General features: G+C 39.5%; 1 long non-coding RNA gene across 1 annotated transcript in view; it reads right to left on the bottom strand.

The window, feature by feature from the left end:
* Nucleotides 1-451: 451 nt before the first annotated feature.
* The window catches only part of LOC133061492 (uncharacterized), a 235,031-nt gene continuing 226,722 nt past the window's right edge, over nt 452-8,760 (bottom strand). The window contains exon 5 of the long non-coding RNA XR_009693997.1: nt 452-546. This is a non-coding gene — a long non-coding RNA (uncharacterized LOC133061492). The remainder of the gene's footprint in view (nt 547-8,760) is intronic.

Below are 8,760 nucleotides of genomic sequence, written 5' to 3'. Positions count from 1 at the left end.
TATTGGAGTTTCAGCTTCAACATCAGTCCTTCCAATGAACACTCAGGACTGATCTCCTTTAGGATGGACTGGTTGGATCTCTTTGCAATTTTAAATTGCCCTTTTGGTAAGTGGGGATCCCTAGACCATGGATTCTGCCTAGCCATCATGACTTCACCAAGGCGGAATTGCTACAGAATATAACAGCTAAATATTCTGTAATCCTGTTTCTTTGGCAGAACTCTCTGCATGAAGTTGACATAAAGCAAACATTCATTCCATGATGGTGAACTTCTTTAGAATGTTTTGTTGGCATTATATATGATGATTCTATTATCTCCCTCATTAACAGTTTCAACAGTATGTATAGTGTTGCAGCCTCATGACACTGTTGAATGGAAAATTATTTTAAAACTCTACTTATGGTTGGGAAGAGTATGGTTTGATAGACTGGACTGAGTACCTGATCATCCTGGGAAGAGCGCTGGTTGAGGAGTTGTTACACTTGACTTTGAAGCCTGGTGTAAGCTTTCTGCAAGTCACTGAACTCCAGTTGTTTCTTCATGTCTGAAATGAACATGATACATTACCTTTTCCTACCAACTTTAGAAGATAGTTGTGAGCAGTATTTACCAATTTTGTGTGGCAACTCCCATCCCCATCTCCCATAAAGTTAATTACCCTGCTCATTCTGTGGTACCTTGTAAATCATTCCTTTATTGCACTTGAATAATAGAAGAGAATTGATTATTTACCTGTCAATCCTTTATTAATCTGTAAGATTATTAAGATAAATGGCCGAGGTTTTATTCCTTTTTTATCCCTAGCACCTGGTGTAAAGACAAAGTGGGCATTTAGAAAATTTATTCATTGAATGAATGAAAGGAAACACTTTACAAACTGTGAAGACTGTTTATTTATGGTGCTCAAAATTAAGTGTTTTCATCTCTATGACACCTTTTCTGACTGCACTGTGTTTTTTTCTTTGCCTATCGTATTACCTGGTTTCAATTTCTTCTTCAAAATATGTTTTAATACTAATGTAAATATTTATTTGTTCATGTTAGCTAGAAAGGAAGTGGTCTAATTAGATACATATCTCTTTTTAAGGGATGCTGACATAGCTGGAACTTTAAAAAAATTAATTACTAATAAGAAAATTATAGTAAAAGCACTTAATGATGTATACATAAAATACAAAATTAGTTTTTTCCTTGGTGAATCATAAAGCATTTCAGTATCATGGAATGTTTTGGGCCAAATAAAAGGAAGAAGGCAGAGAAGAAGGAAAAAGGAAGGGGCAAACAGGGGCTCTGTGACAATCTAGAAGGGTGGGGTGTGCAGGGAGATGGAAGGGAAGTTCAGGAGGAAGGGGACATGGGTGTACCTGTGGCTGATGCTATATGACAGAAAACCACAAAATTCTGTAAAGCAAATATCCTTCAGTTAAAAAAATAAAGTGGCCAAAAAAAAAAAAAAAAGAAGGGGCAAAGAAAAAAGTTAATATTGTCTTCTAGCTCTACGTGTATTTAGAGTGTATTAACTTCAGGCTTAGAGGAGAGATTCAGAATAATTAGATAACTTGCTCATTTTCACATATCTGATTGGTAGCAGAGCTATCAAGTATGTCTAAATCAAAAATCTTGTAACCGTTCCACTAAACTCTTTACAAGAATCCAAAAATCCATTTGCTTGGTACAAGAATTTAAATTCTGCTGGAAAATTATTATAATAATAAACCAAGAACTTATATTCTCCTTCAACTACATGTTTTAATAATAAGTACTTGAGGAAAATCATGTTGCAGCCAAAAGCTAATTCTGTTCCTCTTTTGGGTAGAGCATACATTTCATAGAAAAATGTATGAGATTTTAGTAGCTTTATCTGCCTTAATGGATTTTATTGTGGTTTTCTGTTGGCCTTTGTGTCAAAAGAAGCAACTAATATTTGAATGTCAAATTACAGTAATAACTCCAAGGCCCTGATTGTTTAGCCCTAGGTTTATGAGTCCAGTACAGTTCTGGGGATTCACAGTCAATTTCTTGGGCAATTAAAGTTTACAGAATATTCTATTTATATGTTAAAATAATATTACTTAAATCAGTTTTATTTGAAAGAAAAATTTACAGGCGAACAAATATAGGTTCACAGATTTCCCTTCCTTTCCATCAGACAACTGTAAATGCTTCTTCTTCTTCTTTGTTTTTTTTTGAGTAGTAGCAGGTTTTATTTTTCCATTCTATTCCAGCTCCCTCATAAAAAGTTTAAGAGATTTCCTGGAAAATGTTAACATTAGAGGATACAACATCTGAAATAAATACTTCCAAATATAGTGACTTTATTTTTTTTCATACAGCTTATAAATCCCAAACTTCTCTTTTTGCTGTTGTGTTTCAGTGGCGAAGTCATGTCTGACTTTTTGAGACCACAAAGACTGCAGGACGCCGGGCTCCTTTGTCCTCAACTGTCTCCCAGAGTTTGTGCAAATTCATGTCTATTGAGTTGGTGATGCTATCTAACTATCTCTTCTGCTTTTCCTTTTCCTTTTGCCTCCAATCTTTCCCAGCATCAGGGTGTTTCCCAATGAGTCATTCTTCACATCAGGTGGCCAAAGTATAGGAGCTTCAGCTTCAGCATCAGTTCTTCCACTGAAATATTCAGAGTTGATTTCCTTTAGGATTGACTGGTTGATCTCCTTGCTGTCCAAGTGACTCTCAAGAGTCTTCTCCAGCACCACAATTTGAAAGTATCAGTTATTTGGTGCTCAGCCTTCTTTATGGTCTAACTCTCATATCTGTACATAACTACTAAAAAAACCCATAGCTTTGACTATATCTATCTTTGAGGGAAAGTGATGTCTCTGCCTTTTAATATGCTGTCTAAGTTTGTCATAGTTTTCCTTCCAAGGAGCAAGTGTCTTTCAATTTCATTGCTGCAGTCACAGTGCACAGTCATTTTGGAGCCCAAGAAAATAAAATCTGTCACTGCTTTCTCTTTTTCCCTTCTATTCACCATGAAGTGATGGGACCATGATCTTAGTTTTTTGAATGTAGAGTTTTAAGTCAGCTTTTTCACTCTCCTCTTTCACCTTCATCAAGAGACTCTAGAGTTCCTGTTCACTTTCTGCCATTAGAATGTTACTACTTGCATATCTGAGGCTGATATTTCCCTCAGCAATCTTGATTCCACTTGTGATTCATCCAGGCTGGCATTTTGCATGATGTACACTGCACTGAAGTTAAATAAGCAAGGTGATGATATACAGCCTTAACGTACTCCTTTCCCAATTTGAACCAATCTTGTTCCATGTCCAGTTCTAACTGTTGCTTCTTGACCTACATACAGGTTTCTCAAGAGATAGGTAGAGTGGTCTGGTACTCCCATCTCTTTGAGAACTTTCCAGTTTGGTGTGATCCACACAGTCAATGGCTTTAGCATAGTCATTGAAGCAGAAGTAGATGTTTTTCTGGAATTCCTTTGCTTTCTCTATGAGCCAATAAATGTTGTCAATTTGATCTCTGGTTCCTCTGCCTTTTCTAAATATAGCTTGTACATCTGGAAGTTCTCAGTTCATATCTTGCTATGGTCTAGCTTGAAGGATTTTGAGCCTAATCTTGCTGGCATGTGAAACGAGCATGATTGTACCATAGTTTGAATATTCTTTGGCATTGCCCTTCTTTGGGATTGGAATGAAAACTGAACTTTTCTAGTCCTGTGGTCACTTTTGAGTTTTCCAAATTTGCTGGCATATTGAGTGCAGCACTTTAACAGCATCATCTTTTAGGATTTGAAATAGCTCAGCTGGAATTCCATCACCTTCACTAGTTTTGATCATAGTAATGCTTCCTAAGGCCCCCTTGACTTCACACTGCAGGATGTCTGGCTCTAGGTGAGTGATCACACCATTGTTGTTATCTAGGTCTTTAAAATCATTTTTTCAAGAGTTTGTCTGTGTATTCTTACAAACTTTTCTTAATCTCTTCTGCTTCTGTTGGGTCCTTACTGTTTCTCTTCTTTATCATGCTCATCCTTTCATGAATTGTTCCCTTGTTACCTCTGATTTTCTTGAAGAGATCTGTAGTCTTTCCCATTTTGTTGTTTTCATCTATTTCTTTGCTTTGCTCACTGAAGACCTTCTTATCTCTTCTTGCTGTCCTCTGAAATTCTGCATTCATTTGGGTATATTGTGAGGCTGCCAGGGCTAACACTATGACAGGCGGCCTGGACCGAAGTTTCGGTTTCCCCTGAAATGGTAAGATTCCCTACCCCCATCAGGCCGCCTGGAGCCAGCCAATCAATATACGCCCAGTAAGAAACAAAGGGAAAGCTGAAAAGCCCGCCAATGCCCAAGTTTGGAAAAAGCCCGCAAAAGTTTGTACCAATAAAATTGCTTTGCAAACATGTAACCAATCAGCTTAAGCCAGCTACCAACCGCTTATGCATACCCTATAAATTTGGGTAACAGCTTGGGCTCGGGGCTCTCTGACCCTGCACCACTGTGTTGGATGCGGCAGGAGCCCTGGCTCGAGTCAGTAATAAACTTCCCTTTTTGCGAGTTGCATTGTCTTAGAAACCTTCTCTCTTCCCGCTCGGGGATTCGGACATCGGGCACAACATATACCTTCCCCTTTCTCCTTTGCTTTTCACTTCTCTTGTTTCCTCAGCCATTTGTAAAGCCTCCTCAGACAACCACTTTGCCTTTTTGTATTTCTTTTCCTTTGAGTCATTTTTGGTCACTGCCCCTGAATAATGTTATGGACCTCTGCCCATAGTTCTTCAGGCAATCTGTCTATCAGATCTAATTTTTTGAATCTATTCATCACCTCCACTGTATATTCATAAGGGATTTGATTTAGGTCATACCTGAATGGCCTAGTGATTTTCTCTACTTTTTCAATTCAAGCCTGAATTTGGCAATAAGGAGCTCATGATCTGAAATACAGTCAGCAAGTCTTGCTTTTGCTAACTGTATAGAACTTGACCATCTTTGGCTACAAAGAATATAATCAATCTGATTTTGGTATTAACCTTTTGGTGATGTCCATGTGTAGAGTCCTCTGTTTTGTTGCTGGAAAATGGTGTTTGCTATGATCAGTGAGTTCTCTTGACAAAACCCTGTTAGCCTTTGCCCTGCTTTATTTTGTATTCCAAGGCCAAACTTGCCTGTTACTCTAGATATCTTTTGAATTCCTACTTTTTCATCCCCTAAGATGAAAAGGACATTTGTGTATGTGTGTGTGTGTGTGTGTGTGTGTGTTTTAGTTCTAGAAAGTCTTGTAGGTTTTCACATATTACATGGTTTGCCCTGGAAACAAATTGAGATCATTCTGTTGTGTTTGAGATTACACTCAAGTAATGCATCTTGGATCCTTTTTTTGACTATGAGGGCTACTCTATTTCTTCTATGGAATCCTTGCCCACAGTAGTAGAGATAACGGTCACCTGAATTAAATTCACCCATTCCAGTCCATTTAGGTTCACCGATTCCTAATGTTAGGTAGTTAGAATAGGAAACAGGAGTCCAAAATGGTGATGGCTAAAAGACAAGGAAGGGAACAGCCTGTGAAAATAGAATAAAGGACAGTCAAAGGAAGGTCTGAGGACCGGAGTGAGGACCTCAGGTAGAACAAACAGCACTCCTGGCTAGCCCAATTTACATAGGGCAGGTCCAGGAGGGAGGAAAAACATATAAAAAGAGGAGCCAAAGGGCAAGGGCTCTCTCTTCTCTTCGCTTCTTTTGGGTCAGCATGCCCACACTCCTCGAGGATGTATTTTCCTTTATTTTCTAAATAAAACTGATCTGTCCAAGAACTATAACATGGACTGTCTGAGAGCTGTGATGCGCCGAGGGCTTAAACATCCATTACTTCAAATCTTTGCTGTGACGAGACAGAACCTAGGTGATTACACTCCCCTGACCCTAAGATATGTATGTTCACTTTTGCTGTATCCTGTTTGACCATGTCCAATTTCCCTTGATCATGGACCCAGTATGCCAGGTTCCTATGCAATATTGTTCTTTACAGCATTGGATTTTACTTTCACCACAGGTATATCCACAAGTGAGTGTCATTTCCACTTTGGCCCAACTACTTCATTCTTTCTGGAACTATTTGTAATTGCTCTCCACTCTTCCATAGCAGCATATTGGACATCTTCTGACCTGGGGGATTCATCTTCTGGTGTCATATCTTTTTGCCTTTCTGTACTGTTCTTGAGGTCTTCATGGCAAGAATACTAGAGTGGTTTGCCTTTCCTCTCCAGTGGACCATGTTTTGTCAGAACTCTTCACTGTGACCTGTCCATCTTTGGGGGCCCTGCATGGCATGGCTCATAGATTCACTGAGTTACACAAGCCCCTTCACCACAACATGTGGTGTGATCCATGAAGGGTAACCTCCCTTTTACTAAGGGACTTTTCAGAAACTTGAAGTTCAGTGTGGTCCTTTGTATGTGTGTGTATGTTAAATTGCTCAGTAGTGCTCAAGTCAAGCAGGAGGATTTAGATGAAGTATATTTCCAAATTATTAAGTATTATTTTCAGCTATAATGGTAGTAACACAGCTACTATCAAGTTCTGAGTATTATGTAACTTGACGTGTGAGCATGTGCATGTAAGAACACACACACGGGCACACACACAGAGTACCAAGAAAATCAAACCACCCTGTGCAATAAAGTAATTTATCTTTGTTATAAGATGCCAAAATATGACTGTAATTGCAGTCGGGAAAATCAAATCTGACTCCATATCTGTCTGTCTCTTACTTTAATCTTTATATTCCATTGCTTTTGCTATAAGTTAATCATTAAAGGAGCAAGACCATACCAATGGAAAAGAAATGCAAAAAAGTAAAATGGCTGTCTGAGGAGGCCTTACAAATAGCTGTGAAAAGAAGAGAAGCAAAAAGCAAAGGAGAAAAGGAAAGATATTCCCATTTGAATGCAGAGTTCCAAAGAATAGCAAGGAGAGATAAGAAAGCCTTCCTCAGCGATCAGTGCAAAGAAATAGAGGAAAACAACAGAATGGGAAAGACTAGAGATCTCTTCAAGAAAATTAGAGTTACCAAGGGAACATTTCATGCAAAGATGGGCTTGATAAAGGACAGAAATGGTATGGACCCAACAGAAGCAGAAGATATTAAGAAGAGGTAGCAAGAATATACAGAAGAACTGTACAAAAAAGATCTTCATGACCCAGATAATCACGATGGTGTGATCACTCACCTAGAGCCAAACATCCTAGAATGTGAAGTCAAGTGGGCCTTAGAAAGCATCACTACGAACAAAGCTAGTGGAGGTGATAGAATTCCAGTTGAGCTATTTCAAATCCTGAAAGATGATGCTGGGAAAGTGCTGCACTCAATATGCCAGCAAATTTGGAAAACTCAGCAGTGGCCACAGGACTGAAAAAGGTCCGTTTTCATTCCAATCCCAAAGAAAGGCAATGCCAAAGAATGCTCAAACTACCGCACAATTGCACTCATCTCACAGGCTACTAAAGTAATGCTCAAAATTCTCCAGCCCAGACTTCAGCAATACGTGAACTGTGAACTTCCAGATGTTCAAACTGGTTTTAGAAAAGGCAGAGGAGCCAGAGATCAAATTGCCAACATCTGCTGGATCATCAAAAAAGCAAGAGAGTTCCAGAAAAACATCTATTTCTGCTTGACCATGCCAAAGCTTTTGACTGTGTGAATCATAGTAAACTGTGGAAAATTCTGAAAGAGATGGGAATACCAGACCACCTGACCTGCCTCTTGAGAAACCTATATGCAGGTCAGGAAGCAACAGTTAGAACTGGACACAGAACAATAGACTGGTTCCAAATAGGAAAAGGGGTATGCCAACGCTGTATATTGTCACCCTGCTTATTTAATTTATATGCAGAGTACATCATGAGAAACGCTGGGCTGGAGGAAGCACAAGCTGGAATCAAGATTGCTGGGAGAAATATCAATAACCTCAGATATGCAGATGACACCACCCTTATGGCAGAAAGTGAAGAGGAACTAAAAAGCCTCTTGATGAAAGTGAAAGAGGAGAGTGAAAGAGTTGGCTTAAAGCTCAACATTCAGAAAATGAGGTTCATGGCATCTGGTCCCATCACTTCATGGCAAATAGATGGGGAAAAAGTGGAAACAGTGTCAGACTTTATTTTTCTGGGCTCCAAAATCACTACAGATGGTAATTGCAGCCATGAAATTAAAAGATGCTTACTCCTTGGAAGGAAAGTTATGGCCAACCTAGACAGCATATTAAAAAGCAGAGACATTACTTTGCCAACAAAGGTCCGTCTAGTCAAAGCTATGGTTTTTCCAGTGGTCATGTATGGATGTGAGAGTTGGACTATGAAGAAAGCTGAGCACCGAGGAATTGATGTTTTTGAACTGCAGTGTTGGAGAAGACTCTTGAGAGTCCCTTGGACTGCAAGCAGGTCCAACCAGTCCATTCTAAAGGAGAACAGTCCTGGGTGTTCATTGGAAGGACTGATGCTGAAGCTGAAACTCCAATACCTTGGCCACCTGATGCAAAGAGTTGACTCATTGGAAAAGACCTGATGCTGGGAACGATTGAGGGCAGGAGGAGAAGAGGACGACAGAGGATGAGATGACTGGATGGCATCACTGACTCGATGGATATGAGTTTGAGTAAACTCCGGGAGTTGGTGATGGATAGGGAAGCCTGGCGTGCTGTGATTCATGGGGTCGCAGAGTCAGACATGACTGAGCAACTGAACTGACTATCTTTTACTTAACCTCTTTACCTCCTTCTCTTCAT

This window comes from Dama dama, chromosome 9, assembly GCF_033118175.1.
Source record: "Dama dama isolate Ldn47 chromosome 9, ASM3311817v1, whole genome shotgun sequence".
Lineage (NCBI taxonomy): Eukaryota > Metazoa > Chordata > Mammalia > Artiodactyla > Cervidae > Dama > Dama dama.
This window is presented reverse-complemented; position numbering and strand designations above follow the sequence as displayed.